This window comes from Triticum aestivum, chromosome 7A (genome assembly GCF_018294505.1).
Source record: "Triticum aestivum cultivar Chinese Spring chromosome 7A, IWGSC CS RefSeq v2.1, whole genome shotgun sequence".
In the NCBI taxonomy this organism is placed as follows: domain Eukaryota; kingdom Viridiplantae; phylum Streptophyta; class Magnoliopsida; order Poales; family Poaceae; genus Triticum; species Triticum aestivum.
Window position 1 is genome coordinate 389,606,867 of NC_057812.1, and position 25,344 is coordinate 389,632,210.

Sequence of the window (25,344 nt, forward strand, 5' to 3'; positions counted from 1 at the left end):
AATGTTAGTGACAGGAGGGGGCAAAGAGGAAGGCACGTCCTCGAATGAAAATAATGCCTCTTTGCACACAAAAGCATAGCAAACAGATTTGTTGAAATCTAGCTCATCAATATCAGATTTTGTGGGAAGTAAACATGCACTTTTTTAATTTCAGAAGCAACACTAGATGGTTTATTATTAGGTTTCATTTGTTGCTCAAATTCTTTTGCCACAATCTGATTTTCACTCTTATTTTTCTCCTGTTTTTCTTTATTAGCTCTATTAATATCATCTTTCAAAATGGATTCAGGAGTCATAGGAAGCAATGTAATATGGCTATCCTTATGAACAAGAGTATACTGATTATTTCTACCATTGTGTACAATTTTTTTTATCAAATTGCCATGGTCTAACAAGTAATAAGGAACATGCTTGTATGGGTACCACATCACAATCAATATAATCAGCATATGTAGAGATACTAAAATGCACACGAACAGTACGTGTTACCTTAACCTTGCCGCTATTGTTGAACCATTGGATGTAGTAAGGATGTGGATGCAGTCTTGTGGTGAGAGATAGCTTCTCCACCATCTCCATGCTAGCCAAGCTGTTGCAACTCCCTCCATCTATGATGACGCGAATATAACATTCCTTCAAAACTCCCCTTGTATGGAACAAATTATGCCTCTGATTTTTCTCAGCTTGTGTAACCTGCACACTCAAAACACGTTGAGCATCTAAACATTCATACCTGTTAGCATCTTCAGCAGCCATGTATTGCGTCTCATGATCAGAATCCTCTCCACCGTGTTCTTCATGTGTAATAAGAGACAAAGTCTCCTCATCATAGTCACTAGTGGACTCATACCCACCATCCTCAGTAGCAATCATCACACGTTGATATTTGCATTGTCTCGCAAAATGTCATCTTCCCTTACAACAATGACAAATAATATCACTTGTGTGCCCTGTTGATGCCATGGAAGAAGAAGAGCGCTGCGCAGGCCCGACAGGTGTGCTCTTGGCAGATAGTGGTGGTTGTGCTTGCTTTCTTGTATCATGGCTAGAGGTGGCACCTAATGGAGATGCTAGTGAAGTGGAAGTAGAGGATGCACGTGGTGTCCATGATGAAGATCGACCTGCAGAAAAGTTAGTTTGTGCCAATGCCTGTCGATCCTGCACTTCACGTTCAGCTTTACAAGCAAGATGATATTAGTATACTCATTATACTCTAGAATGGTCTGAATCTCTCTATTTAATCCACCCATAAAACGTGCAAGCATAGCTTCGTTCTCCTCAACAATACCACATCTAATCATGCTAGTTGGTAATTCCTGATAATATTCTTCTATAGAATTTTTTCCTTGTCTTAAACGCTGCAATTTTTGAAGTAATTCACGTTGATAATATGGTGGAACCCAACGAGTATGCATAGCTGTTTTCAAAGCAGCCCAAGTAGCTGGAATAGGATATAATCTACAATGCTCAGACCACCAAACACATGCAAAACTAGTGAAAGCACAAACAGCAGCAGGAACACATCTCTCCTCGGGATATTATAAACATGTAAATCGTTGTTCAGTTTCTAACTCCCAAGTAAGATATATATCAGGAACATATCTACCCTCAAATGGTGGAATATTCAATTTCAGTTTAGGGAGATGGTCATGATCTCGTACCTGACGGGGAGCCCTACCAGTGCCATTATTTGCATGTGGACGACCTGGTGGTTGTGGTGCTGGTGGTTGCACGTAGTTCTAATTTTGATCAACCTCATCCTCGTAACCTCCCGCAAAATCATCCTCCTCCGCATCAGCAGTAGGAGCCACAGAAGTATCAACAGCAGGACCAACAGTTTGGCCAGGCGCAAGAGGGAGACAGCTCGCTCGGCGGAGGGCTGTTTCGCGACGTGGAGGTAGTTGTTGTTGTTGTTGTAGATGTGTGTTAGGTGCAGCCGGTGGTGGTGGTGGAAGACGTGTGAGCAATTCATTAAACTTGTTATTGAGCTTTGTTTCGAACGTCTTCTCCATGGCCACTTCAAATCTATTTAGCACATCTTGCACCTGTCCACTCATCATTTGCTGAAATTTATCATGCAACTCCTTATTGGTCATGTTCTCCCAGTGAGTCTCGTCGGCTTGTGATCCTGCCATGGTTAGCAGCAATAGAAACACACAAGAATATGATCCTACAGAGTATTAACAAGAGGTGGTGGTGGGTGTCACAAATCCGTCAAGCAAATCTCAAATTCTTACCAGTTCTTACCCAACAGCAGGCGGTGATCGGCAACCGTCGTAGTCAAAACTCTCAAAGCTTGGATAGAGCGATTACCAAGGAGAGTCAAATGCATGACGTAGATGTATGTGGATCTAGGAAGGCTTATAGTATGGTAGCAAAAAGGGTCAGCAATAATCAATTCAGAGATGAAAAATTGTATAAACGCTCAACGAAGGTACTGTACTGGTCCTAGGCTAGACCATGCTAGAGACGCAAGCCTAGAACACTAACAAAATCACGGCGCTGCACGTAAACAAGGGAAAAGCACACTCTGGAACTTTTTTCGCTCTGTTTTTTTGGCGCTCCTTTTTTTGCGCTCTTCTTTTTTTGCGAAAAATCACTATAATGGCGAGTGTCTCAAAACTCTTCCCTCGTCAAACTGACAGGATGGGCACGGATTTTTTTTACTTTTTTCTGGAAATCAGGGCAGCGACGACGAACATGTGCTCAAAAAATCACTATGATGGCATGTGTCTCAAAAGACTCAGAAAAGCCTAAAAAAGGATAGGGGAAAAATATTTTTGGTCGCCGAAATTTTGGCCTAAAAACTTCCCGGGGGTCTCCAGACTCTTTTTTTTGAGACCTACTCAGGCAAGGAAACACAAAATGAAAACTAGATGGACCTCGAAAACAAACCTAATATGAAAGAACTCGGATTGGTGGTGGACAGCCAGATGTATATGTGGACTCAGATTGGTGGTGGACAGGCAGATGTATATGTGGACTTGGATTGGTGGTGGACAGGCGTATGTATATGTGGACTCAGATTGGTGGTGGACAGGCAGATATATATGGCAGCGGTAAGGAATATGTTGGTGGTGGTGGTATGTGGTAGGAACGATGATGGTGGTGCGGCGGCGGCATGACAACTTGTGAACAGAACTCGAAACTCTAAAGGAAACTAGACGCTAAGACCAGCAACTAGACACGACGATGCAACCACAAATTCAACAATGCAAAACCCTAAAAAGATTATGCAAAGGCTCAGATTGGTTCGGATATGATGACCTAACCCTAATTTTTTTGGCTTTTTCGTGGACTGTAGCTATGAAGAACAGACTCGATATAAACTATGAAAAACTGTAACATCTCACCGAGCAACCTGGAAATCAGATACCACTTGATAGAGGCGAAGGTGTCCCGATGTTTCGATGAGATAGATATCATTTTCTGTGGGAGTCGACTTTGACGATCCGACTATGAACGTGCGAAGACGTCATGCCTTAGCAATCGCTAAACCAACTTCCGAGGGTTATTGACCACGCCGGAGCACGATCAACCTGACCACGAGGGTCTATTTCCTGCGAGCAAACGAAGAGCAAGCAAGAAACTGAGATTGCAATCTGGATATTGCGAATAAAAGAGGAAAGCTTTATTAATGAAGGTGGGGTCTGTGACGTCTTGGTCTGGTCGTTGGACACAAACAAAGTACACGAAGTTGCAGCTATGGCGAACTTTTAGTCTAAACAAAACCCAAAGTATAAATGACTCCCTAAGCGCTGTATATATGGAGGAAGATGGTGGAATTTCGTGGTCCTTGGAGGAGGGGTCCGAAACCAACCCTAACTCTTATTTCCCCACACATACGAACTCTAAAAACAGCCCATACTTAAGTATTTCGAAAATACATGGGCATGGCCCAATAATAAGGTGACACAGCACCAAGAATAGCCTCTGGACGAAATTTATGAAGTGGCATCTTGTATATTTCGTCCAAGGCTTCATGCACTCCTTATGGTGGCTCCAAAGTCGTGAAGTCATCACTTGTAACTCCGTTCTTGATCCCCTTGCGCATGCCATCATCTCCATGCTTGGTCTTGCTCCAGTGTTCATCCCTCTTATCCATGCCAAGACCTTCATTTGTAAGCAAAACAAATGTATCCAATTTAGGCATCATCATATTCTCATGAACATTAGAATCATTACCAAGAAACAAAAGTACATGATAATTTAATTGGCATGCGCGAGCTCTAGTAATTGGTCCAGTATGTATAGCAGCAGGGGTTGTGGGTGTAACAATGGTATTGATGTCCTCATCAGTGACATAGATCATAGAACGTACTCCTTTTCCTTTCATCTTGAATCTGTAGTGATTTGTACGCCCGTTGTGTATGACGCCTCGGTCAAATTGCCATGGCTGTCCAAGAAGGAGGAGGCAAACGGACATCAGAACGACATCACACTCCAAAGTGTCTTCGTGAGCTCCGATCTTGAAGGAAACTTGCACCATATGCTCGACTTGGATAGTGCCAGAGTCGCTTAGCCATTGAACCTTGTAGGGATGCGGGTGCTTCATCTTGACTAATTGGAGCTTGGAGCATAGTTCTTCACTTGCCAAGTGATGACAACTACCTCCATTAATGATGACCTTCACGGACCTTCCATTAATGCCGGCCTTGGTGTGGAAGATGTGGCATCTTTGGTCTTCATCTTGTTGATGTTGAAGTGTCAAGACCTTGGAGACAACAAGAGCGGGGCTCAAATCTTCGTCACAAAAGACTTGATCATCTTCATCTTTGTTCACGCGCCGGTGCATGGCCACTTTCTCAAGGGCTTCCATCTCCTCTTCACTCATGGAGTCATATGTTCCGTCATCATTGAGCACCATGGTGCGCTTGTTGGTACACTCAAAGGACTTATGGCCTCGGCCGCCGCGTGTGAAGCACTTGATAGAACTTGTCTTGATGGTCTCATCGGTTAGAGTAGGTGATGATGAAGCTCTTGACTTGAAGTTTCTTGTAGTAGGAGGACGACTTGAGGTAGTTGAAGTTTTCTTGTAACTTGACTTATCGACATTGCTTGTAGAAGGCTTGGTTGAAGTAGATGGTGTTGGAGCCTTTGAAGCTTGGGTGTTGGAGAGACCATAGGACTTGGATGAGAACTTGGCATACTTGAAGTCATCTTGCACTTGACGTTCCACTTTTATAGCTTGGTGCACTAGCTCGATGAGGTTCGAGTATGGTTGGAAGTCGGCGATCTTCTTGATAGGATCATTGAGGCCATTCAAGAAACGTGCCATTGTTTGCTCATCATCTTTCGTGACATTAGCTCGTATCATGGCAATCTCCATTTCCTTGTAGTACTCTTCAATGCTCTTTGTTCCTTGCTTGAGTAGTTGGAGTTTATTGAATAGGTCGCGATTGTAGTAGGTTGGCACAAAGTGTGCTCTCATGACATCCTTCATTTGCGCCCACGTTGTGATGGGTGGTTCACCTCTTGCCTCTCGGTGCTCAATGACTTGTTCCCACCAAATGAGGACGTAATCTTGGAACTCAAGGGATGCCATAGGGATCTTCTTCTCTCCCTCATAGTTGTGAAAGCGGAAGATTTTGTCAACCTTCAATGCCCATGAAAGGTACTCTTCAGGATCGTTGCTTTCGGAAAAGTTGGGCATGGTGAACTTGATTTTGTCATAGCGTGGCTCTACATTGTGTTGTGATCGAGGGTGATGACGTCCTTGATGAGGAGGATTGTTTCCCTCAACTTGCTCTTGTTGCAGGGGATTTCAATTGTCTTCTTGCTCTTTGGTGAACTTGAGGTTCTTGTCAAGCTTGTGGAGGAGCTTGAGGAACTTGACGATGCACTCGGGATTGATAAATCCTCTCTTGAACTTCATCGCGAAGTGCTTCTTCTTGTCCGCGCATATGGCGGTTGCGTGTGGCAACGGCGCGACTTGTGTTGTGGAGTGCATGTTGCGCCTTAAGTGCTTGAGTTTCTCGCTGGTGTTGTTCTTGATGTTGTGCCTCAGCATCTTGTTCGTCTTGGTGTAGATGCGCTCGCTCTTCCTCTTGTTGGCGTAGACGTTGCCGTTCTTGTGCTTGCGCAAGGGTAGCTTGATTTTGGCGATGCCGATGTGCTTGCTCGTCAAGTTGCTCTTGTGTAGGATTGCCATGTAGAGGATTGCGGTTTGCTTGATGGTCTTGGCGCGCGGCTGGATGAAGAGTGTTCGACGTCGTTGTACTTGAGTTGTCGGACGAGTGTCGACTTGAGTGGCTCCGTCTTGAGAATGATGAAGTGGTAGAAGAGCGGTTGACCAACAAGGCACAAATCTCATCCATTCTTGCGTCATTCTCTTATTTGTGTTCGTCGACCTTGTTGTCAAAGTAGTCTCTTGTGCATTGCTCGGAGAGACGCAAGTCGGTGGCGAGGTTGTTGATGCGGTCGCTCAATGCTTGTTGTTCTTGATGCAAAGCTCTTTACGCACCAGAAGTAGTTCTTGGTGACGCAATTGTTCGGGTCATCGTCTTGTTCGATGAAGAGTGGGTTGGTAGGAGAACTTGGCCTATCCATCATTCCAAGCAAATATGTGAGTGGGAGAAGGAGAAGAACTTATACCCAATGTACCTTGACCGATCTTGAGGATGGATCAATGATCGCTCAAATGTGTAACAAGGAAATAGCACAACTGGTACCAATTCTTGTCAGTTCTCACACCTACACAAGTAAAAGCTTATAGTGGAGCTCGGTTAGGATGGTGGCACAAAAATTGATGCAATTGTTAGTAAGACTCAATAATGTTGAAAAAGATTAGCAAATTTGCAAATGCAACAAGTCGACCAATAGAAAAATGGAAGGAGATAGAAAGACACACACACACACAAATAGATAAATGGGGCTGTGCAAACCAAAAATGAGCGGAAAATGTGGAATCCACAGAAAATGCTCTTGTTGCACAACTCTAGAGAGACACTATCACGATTGCACAATAGGCGGATATGAAACTTGTGCACAACCTGCAAAGCAAAAATGCAACGACTTCTGTCCCAAGTATGCTATATGTATGGTGTTACGGTGATATGATCCAAGATGATCGAGCATGACAATCTTAATGTAGTATGATGCTATGGTTCCTACTTATAAGCTCTTTGCTTATCTTTCTATTTTGCTTAAAAGCGTGTTTGGCTCCTTCTCTTGTGAGCTCTTTTATCATGCAAAACTTCACGAACCAAGAAAACAATTGTGTATGAGATGATAACCTTGTGACACAAGAGATGATACCAAGATGTGTACCAAGATCATATGGTAAGTATGCTATGGGATCTATGATCACTAATGTGCACAAGTCACGTTGCCGGCAATACTCGAAGGCTTGTTTCGATAGGAAAGGTACGCAAAGTTGGTGATGCGGAGCATCCTTCCATCATACCCATGGACTCTACACCAACACATCAAGCCCCACATGGACCTGTGACAAGAGCGAGAGCACATGCTTTGGAAACCGAGGTGAACTCCTTCCTACTTGACTTGCATACGGATACGAATGGGACTTGGTTGCTACCTCACCAAAATATGCTATGTCTCATTAGGTACGAAGAGGAACACTACCATGAAGCTCAAGAGCATCACCAAGGAGAAGGAGGACCACCCCAAGGCCTCGTGAACCAAGACAGAGCGCAACAGCAGCAACACTGGAAGTCCCAGGTGACCCCGTGCGCAAGGGCCCCTGAGACCCCGTGCCCATGGACTGCCCAAGAAGTTGGCGCTGGAGCACCCCATGCGCACAGGCGTGTACCGTGCCCATGGGCCCAACTTACCCCGTGCGCACGGGCCTCCCAAGATGGCCGGCTGAGATTGCATCTCGCCCACCTCTTCATCTCCTTCGACCCCAAGGCTATATAAGTCGTACCTAGAACCATGTTTAGGGTTAGCAAAGTATATGTGAGACATTTGTGAGCTTTTCTCCTTGTATCCCCTCCTCTTGGAGATCTAGACCCCTTTTGGGAAGAATCCTTGGGATTATCAAGCCCTCCTCTTGGAGAAGATCAAGACCTCACCTAGTGGGAAGAACTTACCTAATGCTACTTTCCTTGAATTGTTCATGTAATCTTGTGGATCTCATGTGTGCTACTCTAGTGGATGTGATATTTGGGTTTGTTTGAGTGTTTTGTGTCTTGTGCTCTTGAGTGTTCTTGCTCTTTTCCCCCTCCAAGTGTGAAAAGATCCCCTCTAGGGTTTTGCCCTACAACATCTTGGTATCATGAGAAAGGTTGATTCACATCTTGGAGTCCCATCCCCCCACTTGCTAGCTTGATTTTATTGTTTTTCGTCCAAATTCGAAAATCTCCACCAAAAATAACCCCAAATTTTTTTCTTGCAATTTGTTGGATCTTGTGAGATTTGGTTGTTTTGGTCCACGAATTTGGTGTTTGGCAAGTGGATCTACCCAGCTTCCTACTTCCCGACCTTTCCTTCCTTCGAAATTGGCCAAAAATTTGGAGATTCTCTCAGATCAGGAGCAGTTCACCCGCTCGAAGAGCACCCCATGAAAACGGGCCATCGGGACCCCGTGCACACGGGACCCTGTGCACACGGGCCTCACTTACCCCGTGCGCACAGACCCTCCAGAAACTTTCGACCATTCCTGTTTTGCATAGTTTTGATTCCAAACCACCACTCGTGTTCTTCCGCACTATTTCTCATGGTTGTTTGAGTTTCGGGCTGCGGTTTCTCGTGTGTCCTAAGGTGTTTCGGCTACTTAGGCGCGTTTGGACATCATCATCACTGCTTCTCGACCATCGACTCGGACTCCACACCGGCTTCGACAAATTCAGCTCCATCCCAACCGTAAGCAAGGACAGTAAACTCGACGACACTCACCTTTCCTTTTGCATTGATAACCTGAGCCTTTTGCGTCACTCACCCATCGAGACTAGCAAGTTGAGTATTGCCGAGCCACGCTTTTGTGCACCATAGTGATCGTGTTATCATCGTTGTGCATTAAGTCTCTCCCGTGCATATCTTACAATACTTGTCTCATATCATACTTGGATCAAGCATCAAGCATAGAAAAAAAGCTTTTAAGCAAAAGAGGAGACACGTAGAGCTTGTAAGCAATAACATTGAGCCTTGTTGCAGAGTCACATCATCTTGGTCACCACATACATAGCATAGTTGGGATTGAAGATGACACGTTTCTCTCATAGGTTGGTGCACAAGCGTATCTTGCACATTTGAGAAATCGAACTAGCGTCTCTCTAGTATTCGCACAATAAGAGCATTTTCCGTGGTTGCACATTTGAGCTCACCCCTTGGTTGTGTGGATCCCGTCTATCTTCTGTGTGTGTTCCTAGTGATACCCTTGGGTTTGATCTATTTGCTTTACTTGCATCTTTGTGAACCTTCTCAACCTTATTGATATCTTGTCTAACATTTGCTTGAAATTTTTACCACCCTCCTAACCAAGCTACTCCATAAGCCTTCTACCTGTAGGTGTGAGAAAGAAACCCGGTTCCAATTCTACTATTGTGGCATTACATTGGGTGACACTTGTTACATACTCAATCCTCGGAGAAGGTAACTTCGGTATTCTCATTTTCCTACTCACCTCACTTGGATACGATGGATAGGACAACTTCGTCGGCTAACCCGCTTTTCGAGGAGCAAGAAGGTGATCACGGCTATGTCACCAAGAACCACTTCTTCATCGCGCAACGTGCTCTACATCAAGAGAGCGAAGCGTTGGGTGAATGCTTGGAGCAACTCGCCTCCGACCTTCATCAATCGGAAACATGGAACCGCGACTACATCGATGAAAAGTTCAATACACAAATGGAGGAACTCCGCAACCTGATCGTGCAATGCCCGTCTTCCTCATCCTCGTCATCAAGACGGCTCCACTCAAGCCATCGATCAAGTCGGCAATCTTCGTACTACTCCTCCTAACAAGTCCTCCCTGAGCTCGAGTCCCTCGTCGTGAAGATCCTCAAGATCGCCAACCTCCAGAAAATCCATTCCATGGCAATGGCTTACAAGACCGAATCCTAACTCGTGAAGGGTCGCGACAACAAGCACAAGAACCAAAGGACAAAGGGCAAGTACCTCCACAAGTACCTCATCAAGAGACTCAAGATGATGATGCCATCCGTCAAGCACAAGCACTCAAGGCACAACGCGCACTCCGCGAGTCCACTCGAGCCGTTGTGGAGCGCAACCGCCAAGTGCGAGAACAAGAGGAAGCTCTTAGTCGGGATATCCAAGAAGAAGTCGCGCATCATGAAGAACAACAAGAATGGCGCAACCAAGCGCATATTCCTCATCCTCCTCCACGACAAGAGTGACACCAAGTGGAACAAGTGCTTCATGACCCTCCTCCGCGCCAAGAGCAACAACATGACGAACGAGCATTCGAGGACCTCCCTCCACGACAAGGGCAACATCACAACCGCCACTGTGATGAAGAGCTACGCTACGGCAAGCTCAAGTTCACCATGCCCAAGTTCTTCGGAAGCAACGATACCGAAGAGTATCTCTCATGGGCCTTGAAGGTGGACAAGATATTCCGTCTTCACAACTATGACGAGCAAAAGAAGATCGCCATGGCCTCACTCGAGTTCCAAGACTACGTCCTCATTTGGTGGGAACAAGTGATCGACCAACGACAAGCACGTGGAGAACCACCAATAACAACTTGGACGGATATGAAGGATGTCATGAGAGCTCGCTTCGTGCCTACACACTACACCCGTGATCTCTTCAAGAAGTTGCAACTCCTCAAGCAAGGCACAAAGACGGTGGAAGAATACTACCAAGAGATGGAGATCGCCATGATACGAGCCAATGTCAAGGAAGACGACGAGAAAACAATGGCCCGCTTCTTGAACGGCCTCAACCACCCCATCAAGCGGATTGCCGACTTCCAACCATACTCAAACCTTCTCGAGCTAGTTCACCAAGCGACCATGGTCGGGCGACAAGTGCAAGATGACTTCAAATACGCCAAGTACTCGTGCACGAATTTCGGCTCCTACTCTCAAGCTCCCACGACTTCGGCAACTCCTACCTCAACTAGAACATCACCAAGTACCGGCGACAAGTCAAGTTCCAAGCAAGCTACGCCTTCCTCGACTCGCTCTCCAGCAAGCAACAACAAGTCCAAGAATCCATCATCTTCGGCGCCACCAAACGACCCCGTCAAGACAAGTTCTTTCAAGTGTTTCACATGTGGAGGCCGAGGACACAAGTCCTTCGAATGCACCAACAAGAGGACAATGATTTTCAACGATGATGGCACATACGACTCGATCAGCGAAGAAGAAATGGAAGCCCTTGAGCACATCGCAATGCACCACCGCGTGAACGAAGATGAAGATGATCAAGTGTTTTGTGACAACGATTCAAGTCCCTCTCTCGTGGTCTCCAAGGTCTTGACGCTCCAACACCATCAAGATGAAGACCAACGATGCCACATCTTCCACACCAAGGACGGCATCAATGGGCGTTCCGTGAAGGTCATAATCGACGGAGTAAGTTGTCACAACTTGGCAAGCGATGAGCTATGTTCCAAGCTGCAATTGGTCAAGAAGAAGCACCCTCATCCCTACAAGGTGCAATGGCTAAGCTACTCTGGCACTATTCAAGTGGAGCATACGGTACAAGTTTCATTCAAGATCGCCGCCTACGAGGACACCTTGGAGTGTGACGTCGTCCCTATTGATACGTCCAATTAGCATCATGCTTTTATATCGATATTTATCGCATTATGGACTGTTATTTCACTTTATGTCACAATACTTATGGCTATTCCCTCTTATTTTACAAGGTTTACATAAGGAGGGAGAATGCCGGTAGCTGGAATTCTGGTCTAGAAAAGGAGCAAATATTAGAGGCCTATTCTGCGCAACTCCAAAAGTCCTGAAACTCCACGGAACATCTTAAAAGAAATAAAGAAAAATCCACGCCAAAGATGAAGGCCAGGGGGCCCACACCCTGCTCACGAGGGTGGGGGGCGCCCCCCTACCTCGTGGGCCCCCTGGTGGCTCCCCGACGCCCATCTTCTCCTATATGAGGTCTTTCAATGAGAAAAAAATAAGGAGGAACTTTTCGGGACGAGACTCCGCCGCCACGATGCGGGACCTTGGCGGATCCAATCTAGAGCTCCGGCAGAGCTGTTCCGCTGGGGAAACTTCCCTCCGGGAGGGGAAAATCATCACCATTGTCATCACCAACGCTCCTCTCATCGGGAGAGGGCAATCTCCATCAACATCTTCACCAGCACCATCTCATCTCCAAACCCTAGTTCATCTCTTGCATCCAATTCTTGTCTCAAAGTCCGGGATTGGTGCTAGTAGGTTGCTAGTAGTGTTGATTACTCCTTGTAGTTGATGCTAGTTGGTTTAATTAGTGGAAGATCATATGTTCAGCTCCTATATGCATATTATTACCCCTCTGATTATGAACATGAATATGCTTTGTGAGTAATTACGTTCGTTCCTGAGGACAAGGGAGAAGTCTTGCTATGAGTAGTCATGTGAATTTGGTATTCGTTTGATATTTTGATAAAATGTATGTTGTCTAGCCTCTAGTGGTGTTATGTGAACGTCGACTACATAACACTTCACCATTACTTGGGCCTAGAGGAAGGCATTGGGAAGTAATAAGTAGATGATGGGTTGCTAGAGTGACAGAAGCTTAAACCCTAGTTTATGCGTTGCTTCGTAAGGGGCTGATTTGGATCCATATGTTTCATGCTATGGTTAGGTTTACCTTAATACTTTTGTTGTAGTTGCGGATGCTTGCAATAGAGGTTAATCATAAGTGGGATGCTTGTTCAAGTAAGAACAGCACCCAAGCACCGGTCCACCCACATATCAAATTATCAAAGTATCGAACGCGAATCATATGAACGTGATGAAAACTAGCTTGACGATATTCCCATGTGTCCTCGGGAGCGCTTTTCCTATTATAAGAGTTTGTTCCGGCTTGTCCTTTGCTACAAAAGGATTGGGCCACCTTGCTGCACTTTATTTACTTTTGTTACTTGTTGCTCGTTACAACTTATCCTATCACAAAACTATCTGTTACCACTTATTTCAGTACTTGCAGAGAATACCTTGCTGAAAACCGCTTATCATTTCCTTCTGCTCCTCGTTGGGTTCGACACTCTTACTTATCGAAAGGACTACGATAGATCCCCTATACTTGTGGGTCATCAAGACTCTTTTCTGGCGCCGTTGCCGGGGAGTGTAGCGCCTTTGGTCGGTGGAATTTGGTAAGGAAAAATTTATATAGTGTGCTGAAATTTACTGTCACTTGTTACTATGGAAAGTAATTCTCTGAGGGGCTTGTTCGGGGTATCTTCACCCCGTCCAGTAGAGCAAAGAGTTGCTCCTCAACCTACTGAACCTATTGAAAATGAAATTCCTTATGAGTATCCTTCGGGTATGATAGAAAAACTGCTAGCTAACCCTTTTACAGGAGATGGAACAAAGCATCCTGATGAGCACTTAATATATGTGGATGAAGTTTGTGGATTATTTAAGTTTGCAGGTATACCTGATGATGTTGCTAAGAAGAAGGTCTTCCCTTTATCTTTGAAGGGAGATGCATTGATATGGTATAGGCTATGTGATGATATGAGATCATGGGACTATAAAAGATTGAAGTTGGAATTTCATCAAAAGTATTACCCTATGCATCTTGTTCATCGTGATCGCAATTATATATATAATTTCTGGCCTCGCGAAGGAGAAAGCATCGCTCAAGCTTGGGGGAGGCTTAAATCAATGTTATATTCATGCCCCAATCATGAGCTCCCGAGAGAAATAATTATGCAAAGTTTTTATGCTCGGCTTTCTGAAAACAATCGCACCATGCTCGATACTTCTTGTGCTGGCTCTTTTATGATGAAGACTATTGAATTCAGATGGAATTTATTGGATAGAATTAAATGCAACTCTGAAGATTGGGACCTCGACGAAGGTAAGGAGTCAGGTATGACACCTAAGTTTGATTGTGTTAAATCTTTTATGGACACCGATATTTTCCGTAAGTTTAGCACTAAATATGGACTTGACTCTGAGATAGTAGCTTCTTTCTGTGAATCTTTTGCTACTTATGTTGATCTCCCTAAGGAGAAGTGGTTTAAATATCATCCTCCCATAGAAGTAAAAGTAGCTGCACCTATTAAAGTTGAAGAAAAGACTGTCACTTATAATGATCCTATTGTTCCTACTTCTTATATTGAGAAACCACCTTTCCCTGTTAGAATAAAGGATCATGCTAAAGCTTCAACTGTTGTTCGTAAAAGCAATATTAGAACTTATACACCTCCTGAGAAAGTTAAAGTAGAACCTAATATTGCTATTGTTAAAGATCTCTTGTCTGATAATATTGATGGGCATGTTATTCAGTTCGAAGGTGAAACTGCTAGAATTGCTAAACCTTGTGATAAAGATAAACATAGACATGTGGTAGGCATGCCTGTTATTTCTGTTAAAATAGGAGATCATTGTTATCATGGCTTATGTGATATGGGTGCTAGTGCTAGTGTTATACCTCATGACTTATACAAAGAAATTAAGAATGAAATTGCACCTGTTGAGTTAGAAGATATTGATGTCACTATTAAAATTGCCAATAGAGATACTATTTCACCAATTGGAATTGTTAGAGATGTTGAAGTCTTGTGTGGGAAAACTAAGTATCCTGCTGATTTTCTTGTTCTCACTTCTCCGCAAGATAGCTTTTGTCCCATTATATTTGGTAGACCCTTCTTAAATATTGTCAATGCTACCATAGATTGCACAAAGAATGTTGTTACTGTTGGCTTGGATGATATGGTTCATGAGTTTAATTTCTCTAAATTTAGTAAACAACATCGTGAGGAAGAATTACCTAGTAAGGATGAAATTATTGGTCTTGCTTCTATTGCCGTACCTCCTAGTGATCCTTTAGAACACTATCTGCTAGACCATGAAAATGATATGTTCATGAATGAAAGAAGGGAAATAGATGAAGTATTCTTTAAATAGGAACTTATTCTGCATCACAATTTGCCTGTTGAAATTTTAGGGGATCCTCCTCCACCCAAGGGTGATCCCGTGTTTGAGCTTAAACCTTTGCCTGATAATCTTAAATATGCTTATCTTGATGAAAAGAAGATATATCCTGTTATTATTAGTGCTAACCTTTCAGAGCATGAAGAAGAAAGATTATTGAAAACTCTGAAGAAGCATCGTGCTGCTATTGGATATACTCTTGATGATCTTAAGGGCATTAGTCCCACTCTATGTCAACATAAAATAAATTTGGAAGCAGATGCCAAACCAGTTCGTGATCCTCAACGACGTCTGAATCCTAAAATGAAAGAAGTGGTAAGAAAAGAAATACTAAAGCTTCTGGAGGCAGGTATAATCTATCCCGTTGCTGATAGTGAGTGGGTAAGTCCTGTCCATTGTGTCCCTAAGAAGGGAGGTATTACTGTTGTTCCTAATGATAAAGATGAATTGATTCCACAAAGAATTATCACAGGTTATAGGATGGTAATTGATTTCCGCAAATTAAATAAAGCTACTAAGAAAGATCATTACCCCTTACCTTTTATTGATCAAATGCTAGAAAGATTATGCAAACATACACACTATTGCTTTCTAGATGGTTATTCTGGTTTCTCTCAAATACCTGTGTCGGCTAGAGATCAATCAAAGACTACTTTTACATGCCCTTTTGGTACTTTTGCTTATAGACGTATGCCTTTTGGTTTATGTAATGCACCTGCTACCTTTCAAAGATGCATGATGGCTATATTCTCTGACTTTTGTGAAAAGATTTGTGAGGTTTTCATGGACGACTTTTCCGTCTATGGTTCCTCTTTTGATGATTGCTTGAGCAATCTTGATCGAGTTTTGCAGAGATGTGAAGAAACTAATCTTGTCTTGAATTGGGAAAAGTGCCACTTTATGGTTAATGAAGGTATTGTCTTGGGGCACAAAGTTTCTGAAAGAGGTATTGAAGTTGATAAAGCCAAGGTTGATGCTATTGAAAAGATGCCATGTCCCAAGGACATCAAAGGTATAAGAAGTTTCCTTGGTCACACCGGATTTTACAGGAGGTTCATTAAGGACTTCTCAAAAATTTCTCGGCCTCTGACTAATTTATTGCAAAAAGATATACCATTTGTCTTTGATGATGATTGTGTAGAAGCATTTGAAATACTTAAGAAAGCATTAGTCTCTGCACCTGTTGTTCAGCCACCTGATTGGAATTTACCCTTTGAAATTATGTGTGATGCTAGTGATTATGTTGTAGGTGTTGTTCTAGGGCAAAGAGTTGATAAGAAATTAAATGTTATTCATTATGCTAGTAAGACTCTTGACAATGCTCAAAGGAATTATGCTACTACTAAAAAAGAGCTTTTAGCAGTTGTATTTGCTTGTGATAAGTTCAGATCTTATATTGTTGATTCTAAAGTAACTATTCAAACTGATCATGCTGCTATTAAATATCTTATGGAAAAGAAAGATGCTAAACCTAGACTTATTAGATGGGTTCTCTTGCTACAAGAATTTGATTTGCATATTGTTGATAGAAAGGGAGCTGAGAACCCCGTTGCAGACAACTTGTCTAGGTTAGAAAATATTCTTGATGACCCACTACCTATTAATGATAGCTTTCCTGATGAACAATTAAAGGTTATAAGTACTTCTCGTAGTACTCCATGGTATGTTGATTATGCTAATTATATTGTTGCTAAATTTATACCACCTAGCTTCACATACCAACAAAAAAAAGTTCTTCTATGATTTGAGACATTACTTTTGGGATGACCCACATCTTTATAAAGAAGGAGTAGATGGTGTTATTAGACGTTGTGTACCTGAGCATGAACAGGAACAGATCCTATGCAAGTGTCACTCCGAGTCTTATGGAGGACACCACACTGGAGATAGGACTGCACATAAGGTATTGCAATCTGGTTTTATTGGCCTACTCTCTTCAAGGATGCCCGTAAGTTTGTCTTGGCTTGTGATGAATGTCAAAGAATTGGTAATATTAGTAGACATCAAGAAATGCCTATGAATTATTCTCTTGTTATTGAACCGTTTGATGTTTGGGGCTTTGATTATATGGGACCTTTTCCTGCCTCTAATGGATACACACATATTCTAGTTGTTGTTGATTACATTACTAAGTGGGTAGAAGCTATTCCAACTAGTAGTGCTGATCATAACACTTCTATTAAAATGCTTAAGGAAGTTATTTTCCCAAGGTTTGGAGTCCCTAGATATTTAATGACTGATGGTGGTTCACACTTTATTCATGGTTCTTTCCGTAAAATGCTTGCTAAATATGATGTTAATCATAGAATTGCATCTCCTTATCACCCACAGTCTAGTGGTCAAGTAGAGTTGAGCAATAGAGAGCTCAAATTAATTTTGCAAAAGATGTTAATAGGTCTAGAAAGAATTGGTCCAAGAAGCTTGATGATGCATTATGGGCTTATAGAACTACATAAAAAAATTCTATGGGTATGTCTCCGTATAAAATGGTCTATGGAAAAGCATGTCACTTACCTCTCGAACTAGAACATAAGGCATATTGGGCTATTAAAGAGCTCAACTATGATTTTAAACTTGCCGGTGAAAAGAGGTTATTTGATATTAGCTCACTTGATGGATGGAGAACCCAAGCTTATGAAAATGCCAAGTTGTTCAAAGAAAAAGTTAAAAGATGGCATGACAAAAGGATACAAAAGCATGAGTTTAGTGTAGGTGATTATGTATTGCTATACAACTCTCGTTTAAGATTTTTTGCAGGAAAACTTCTCTCTAAATGGGAAGGCCCCTATGTTATCGAAGAGGTCTATTGTTCCGGTGCCATAAAAATCAACAACTTCGAGGGCACAAATCCGAAGGTGGTAAACGGTCAAAGAATCAAACTTTATATCTCAGGTAATCCCATAAATGTTGAAACCAATATTATTGAAACTGTAACCCCAGAGGAATACATAAGGGACACTTTCCGGAACGTTTCAGACTCAGAAAAGGAATAGGTATGTGGTACGGTAAGTAAACCGACTCCAAAACAATTTTTAAGGCAATATTTCTCTGTTTTGGAATATTTAGAAAAATAGGAAAATAAGTAGCAGTCCGGGAAGGACACGAGGGCTCCACGAGGGTGGTGGGCGCGCCCCCTACCTCGTGAGCACCTCGTGTGCCTTCCGGACTCCGTTTTCTTGCACGATATGTATTTTGGTCGGTAAAAATTCATTATATAATCTCCCGGAGGTTTTGACTCCCGTATCACGCAAACCTCCTCTGTTCTTGTTTTGAGCTGTTTTCTGTTAGGGTTTTTTAGGTTAGGCATCATGTCGTATCCCTCCTCCAACAATGGTGACAACAATGCTTGGCTAATGAAGATAGATCTGAAGAGGGAAGAACCCATGAGGGTCAACAAAGATGAAAGGATCAAGAACCACGGAGGATCAAGCTCCAGCAGCAAAAGACACCCTTCAAATTGATCATAACCTTCTTACCCCAACTGAGATCGAAGCTTTCAAGATGATTGAGTTGGCTCGTATACAAAACAAGTATCTCACACAAAAAAATATTTTGTTGAAGGAGCATATTGTTGCACTCAAGGGCATTATTCGCAAGCTGGAGGACCTCTTACACTCGATGTGCGATTATCCATCACCGCCACCTTCTTCACCAACCAAGGAGATATAATCACGTGGGTATGGGTACTCCCCTTGGCAACTGCCAAGCTTGGGGGAGGTGCCCCGGTATCGTATCACAATCACAACTCCTATCTTTACCGTTTTTCTTAGTTCGATCCTATTAGTAGTATCTTGATCTAGTAGAATAAAGTTTATGGCATGATCTAGTTTTGAGTTTTGCTTTATGATCTCTCTATGTAATCGAGTCCGTGAGTTATATATAATAAAGGTTAGTGTTGAGTCAAGGGCTTGATTATTTTGCCATGATCTTGGGTGAATAAAATAAAAGAGAAAAAAGGAATAAAAAGAAACAAAAAGTTCATATTGATCTTATTGAGAGTAATGACTTCACATAGAAAGAGTATGATGATTAAAAGTTGTTGGGAGTTGGCAAACATAGCTTTGGTCATTGTTGCAATTAATAGGAAGTAATAAGGAAAGAGAGGTTTTCACATATAGATATATTATCATTGACATCTTTTATGATTGGGAGCACTTATTAAAATATGACATGCTAAAGAGTTGATGTTGGACAAGGAAGACAATGTAATGAGTTATGTATTTCTTATATCTGAGATAAAGTATGTTGTCATGGATCCTCTAACTTGTTGAGCTTGCCTTTCCCCCTTATGCTAGCCAAATTCTCAGCACCAAGTAGAAATACTACTTGTGCTTCCAAATATCCCTAAACCAGTTTTGCCATGAGAGTCCACCATATCTACCTATGGATTGAGTAAGATCCTTCAAGTAAGTTGTCATCGGTGCAAAGCAATAAAAATTGCTCTAAATATGTATGATTGATTGTTGTGGGAGAAATAAGCTTTATACGATCTTGTGATGTGGAAGTAATAAAAGCGACAGGCTGCATAATAAAGGTTCATATCACAAGGGGCAATATAAAGTGATGTTCTTTCGCATTGAGATTTTATATATCCAACCATAAAAGCGCATGGCAACCTCTGCTTCCCTCTGCGAAGGGCCTATCCTTTATTATTATCTTCTACCTTATGCAAGAGTCATGGTGATCTTCACCTTTTCTTTTTCATTTTATCCTTTGGCAAGCTCAGGATGTTGGAAAGAACATGATATATATCTAATTGGATGTAGGGGAGCATGAACCATTATTGTTGACATTACCCTTGAGGTAAAAGGTTGTGGGGCAAAACTATAAGCCCCTATCTTTCTATGTGTCCGATTAAAACTCCATAACCACAAGTATCGCGTGAGTGTTAGCAATTATGGAGGACTAAATGATAGTTGAGTATGTGGACTTGCTTTTTAGCTCTGACATAGAATCTTTTTGATGTTATGATAAATCGCAATTGCTTCAATGACTGAGATTATAGTTTGTTGGAGCCCAATAAGGTTTATGATTTATGATTTTGCATTGTGAATAGATCATCACTTGAACATAAGTAATCATATGACAAAATCTATATATGTTGCTGTTATGAGAATAATCGTGATGCCTTCATGTCCGTATTTTATTTTTTATCGACGCCTCTACCTCTAAACATGAGGACATATTTATTGTTGTCGGCTTTTCGCTTGAGGACAAGCGAGGTCTAAGCTTGGGGGAGTTGATACGTCCATTTTGCATCATGCTTTTATATCGATATTTATCGCATTATGGACTGTTATTTCACTTTATGTCACAATACTTATGGCTATTCTCTCTTATTTTACAAGGTTTACATAAGGAGGGAGAATGCCGGCAGCTGGAATTCTGGTCTGGAAAAGGAGCAAATATTAGAGACCTATTATGTGCAACTCCAAAAGTCCTGAAACTCAACGGAACGTCTTAAAAGAAATAAAGAAAAATCCACGCCAAGATGAAGGCCAGGGGGCCCACACCCTGCTCAAGAGGGTGGGGGCGCGCCCTAGGGGCCCCATGGTGGCTCTCCGACGCCCATCTTCTCCTATATGAGGTCTTTCAATGAGAAAAAAATAAGGAGGAACTTTTCGGGACGAGACTCCGCCGCCACGAGGCGGAACCGTGGCGGATCCAATCTAGAGCTCCGGCAGAGTTGTTCTGCTGGGGAAACTTCCCTCCGGGAGGGGGAAATCATCACCATCGTCATCACCAACGCTCCTCTCATCGGGAGAGGGCAATCTCCATCAACATCTTCACCAGCACCATCTCATCTCCGAACCCTAGTTCATCTCTTGTATCCAATTCTTGTCTCAAAGTCCGGGATTGGTGCTAGTAGGTTGCTAGTAGTGTTGATTACTCCTTGTAGTTGATGCTAGTTGGTTTAATTGGTGGAAGATCATATGTTCAGATCCTATATGCCTATTATTACCCCTCTGATTATGAACATGAATATGCTTTGTGAGTAATTACATTCGTTCCTGAGGACAAGGGAGAAGTCTTGCTATGAGTAGTCATGTGAATTTGGTATTCGTTTGATATTTTGATAAGATGTATGTTGTCTAGCCTCTAGTGGTGTTATGTGAACGTCGACTACATAACACTTCACCATTATTTGGGCCTAGAGGAAGGCATTGGGAAGTAATAAGTAGATGATGGGTTGCTAGAGTGACAGAAGCTTAAACCCTAGTTTATGCGTTGCTTCGTAAGGGGCTGATTTGGATAGGTTTACATTAATACTTTTGTCGTAGTTGCGGATGCTTGCAATAGAGGTTAATCATAAGTGGGATGCTTGCTCAAGTAAGAACATCACCCAAGCACCGGTCCACCCACATATCAAATTATCAAAGTATCGAACACGAATCATATGAACGTGATGAAAACTAGCTTGATGATATTCCCATGTGTCCTCAGGAGCGCTTTTCCTATTATAAGAGTTTGTTCCGGCTTGTCCTTTGCTACAAAAGGATTGGGCCACCTTGCTGCACTTTATTTACTTTTGTTACTCGTTGCTCGTTACAACTCATCCTATCACAAAACTACCAGTTACCACTTATTTTAGTACTTGCAGAGAATACCTTGCTGAAAACCGCTTATCATTTCCTTCTGCTCCTCGTTGGGTTCGACACTCTTACTTATCGAAAGGACGACAATAGATTACCTATACTTGTGGGTCATCACCTATGGCCGTGTGCCATCTTCTCTTAGGTTGACCTTGGCAATTTGACCGTGGAGTCACCCACAATGGAAGAACAAACCACTAAAGCTTCAAGATGAAAGGCAAGGAATATGTGCTTCGACTTATGTCACCAAGCCAAGTAATCGCCGACAAGCAAGATTCCACCCAACGTAGAGAGCCTAGTGAGAGAGTGAACCACCAAAAACAAGGTGAGAGCCACAAGCCAAAATTGAGCACCTCTTCGCCAAGAGAGAAAAACTTAGTCCTCCTAGCCACAAAAAGAGGGATGAGAGACATATGTGAGAACCCGTCGAGTGTCATCCACTTTGTCCTCCTATGAAAAGATGAGGTGGCAGAAACTAACAATCCTAATCCTCTGCCTCTAATGTTTTCTAACTTGTTGTAGGAATTCAAATATGTTTTCCCCAATTGGCTACCACCTGGTCTCCCTCCTCTACGTGGCATTGAACATAGGATCGACCTCATCCCCGGCGCACCTCTTCTGAACAAGGCTCCCTACCGCGTCAATCCCAAAGAAACTAAGGAGATCCAATAGCAAGTACAACAACTCATCAACAACGGTCATGTACGTGAAAGCTTGAGCCCTTGTGCCGTTCCGGTTATACTTGTGCCCAAGAAAGATGGTAGTTTTCGCATGTGCTCTGATTGTAGACCCATCAATGCTATCACCGTTCATTATAGGCATCCCATACCTCACCTAGATGATATGTTAGATGAGCTTAGTGGCGTGACCATTTTCTCCAAAATTGATCTCAAAAGTGGCTATTATCAAATACGCATACAAGAAGGTGACGAATGGAAAACTGCTTTCAAAACTAAATTTGGCTTGTACGAGTGGTTAGTTATGCCTATGGGTTTGTCAGAAGCTCCCGGTACTTTCATGCGACTTATGCATTTTGTGCTTCGTCCTTACATTGGAGTGTTTGTTGTGGTCTACTTCGATGACATTCTTGTTTTTAGAAAATCCATCAAAGATCATGTCACGCATGTTAGGACCGTGTTGCAAACTCTTCTCAAGGAACGTCTTTTTGCAAACATGAAAAAGTGCACTTTTGGAGTTGGCAAGCTTGTTTTATTGGGTTTTGTTGTTTCTTCCAAGGGTGTCCATGTTGATGAGTCCAAAATTGAAGCAATTAAAACTTGTCCATAACCTACTAATTTGCAACAAGTGCATAGTTTTCTTGGTCTTGCGGGTTTCTATCGTTGCTTTGTGAAGGATTTTAGCTCTATCGTCGCACCGCTACATGCTTTGAGTAAGAAGAATGCACCCTTTGTTTGGGGACCTTTGCAATCAACCACTTTTGATGAGCTCAAATCCTTGCTTACTCATGCTCCGATTCTTGCTTTGCCTAACTTTGACAAAACTTTTGAGGTCCATTGTGATGCTAGTGGTAACAGAATTGGAGGAGTTTTAATGCAAGAAGAGCGTGCTATTGCATATTTTAGTGAAAAACTCTCCGGTGCTCAACTTAACTATCCCATCTATGACAAAGAATTGTATGCTTTAGTGCATGTGTTACATGTTTGGGAGCATTACCTTAGACCGCATGAGTTTGTCATACATACCGATCATGAGACTCTAAAGTACCTTAAAGGCCAAACCAAGTTGAATAAACGGCTGCTAAATGGAGTGAATTTATTGAATCTTTCCCCTATGTGATCAAGTACATTAAGGGCAAAGAGAATGTTGTGGCGGATGCCCTTTCCCGCAAATGCATGTTACTTACTCAACTTGAATTGAATGTTGTTGGATTTTATCATATCAAACATTTGTATGAGCATGATGTGACTTTTGCTATTCCTTATGCTAAGTGTGTGACGCATACTTCTTGGGAATGATACTATATCAAAGATGGTTACCTTATGAAAGCTAACAAACTATGCATTCCCGAGTCTTCTCTTCATTTGTTACTTTTGCAAGAAGCTCATGGAGGTGGACTCATGGGACATTTTGGACGCGACAAGACTTTTGCCTTGCTCTCAAAGCACTATTTTTGGCCTCACATGTATCGCAATGTTGCACGTTTCACCACACGGAGCTCTACATGTTGCAAAGCTAAGTCACAATCTCAATCCCATGGTTTACATATGCCCCTACCTATTCCACATCAGCCTTGGGAAGATATTAGCATGGATTTTATACTTGGCTTACCTAGAACTCAAAATGGCAAGGATTCCATATTTGTTGTCGTAGATCACTTTTCTAAAATGGCTCATTTTATCCCATGCAATAAGATAGACGATCCTTCACATGTTGCCAATCTCTTTTGTAGGGAAATCTTGAGGTTGCACGGCATGCCAAGCTCGGAATTGTGTCAGACCGGGATGTCAAGTTCTTAAGCTACTTTTGGAAGACGCTTTGCACCAAGCTCGGAATCAGGCTCCTCTTCTCCACCGCGTATCATCCTCAAACCGATGGCCAAACGGAAGTCACCAACCGGACGCTTGCCACTCTCCTACGCGTGTTAATCAAGAGGAATATCAAGGAATGGGAGGAGTTCCTACCTATCGCCGAGTACGCCTACAACCGTGCAAGACACTCTACAAACGGCAAGTCCCCCTTTGAGGTTGTCTACGGCTTCAACCCATTGTCGCCATTGGACATCCTTCCTACCACTTCAACAACGAGCAAACATGGACTCTAGTACAAGAGCCGCCTACCTCAATAAGATGCATGAAGAAACACGTTCTACGATCGAGCGCCACGTACAACGACTCGCCTCCAAGCTCAACGCCCACAAGTCTCCCATGGTGTTCCAACCGGGTGATCAAGTATGGATACGTCTACGCAAGGACCGCTTCCCCAAGGAAAGAAAGTCCAAGATACTCCCGAGAGCCGATGGACCCTTCAAGGTGCTCGCACCCTCCTACGACAACGCCTACAAGGTCGACATCCCACGTGACAAGTACAACGTGACCGACATCTTCAATGTCAAAGACATGGCCAAGCACCATGGTGATGACGATCACGATCCGTGGTCGGATCTCTCCCAAGGGGCGGGGAGATAATGCAGAGCATCCTTCCATCATCCCCATGGACTCTACACCAACACATCAAGACCCACGTGGACCTGTGACAAGAGCGAGAGCATGTGCTTTGGAAACCGAGGTGAACTCCTTCCTACTTAACATGCATACGGATACGAATGGTACTTGGTTGCTACCTCACCAAAATATGCTATGTCTCATTAGGTACGAAGAGGAACACTACCACGAAGCTCAGGAGCATCACCAAGGAGAAGGAGGACCACCCTAAGGCCACGTGAACCAAGACAGAGCGCAACTGTAGCAACACTGGAAGTCCCAGGTGACCCCGTGCGCACGGCCCCTGAGACCCCGTGCCCACGGACTGCCCAGGAACTTGGCGCTCGAGCACCCCGTGCGCACGGGCATGTATCGTGCCCATGGGACCCCCGTGCACACGGGCCTCCCAGGATGGCCGACTGAAATTGCATCTCACCCTCCTCTTCATCTCCTTCGACCCCAAGGCTATATAAGTCGTACCTAGAACCATGTTTAGGGTTAGCAAAGTATATGTGAGACATTTCTGAGCTTTTCTCCTTGTATCCCCTCCTCTTG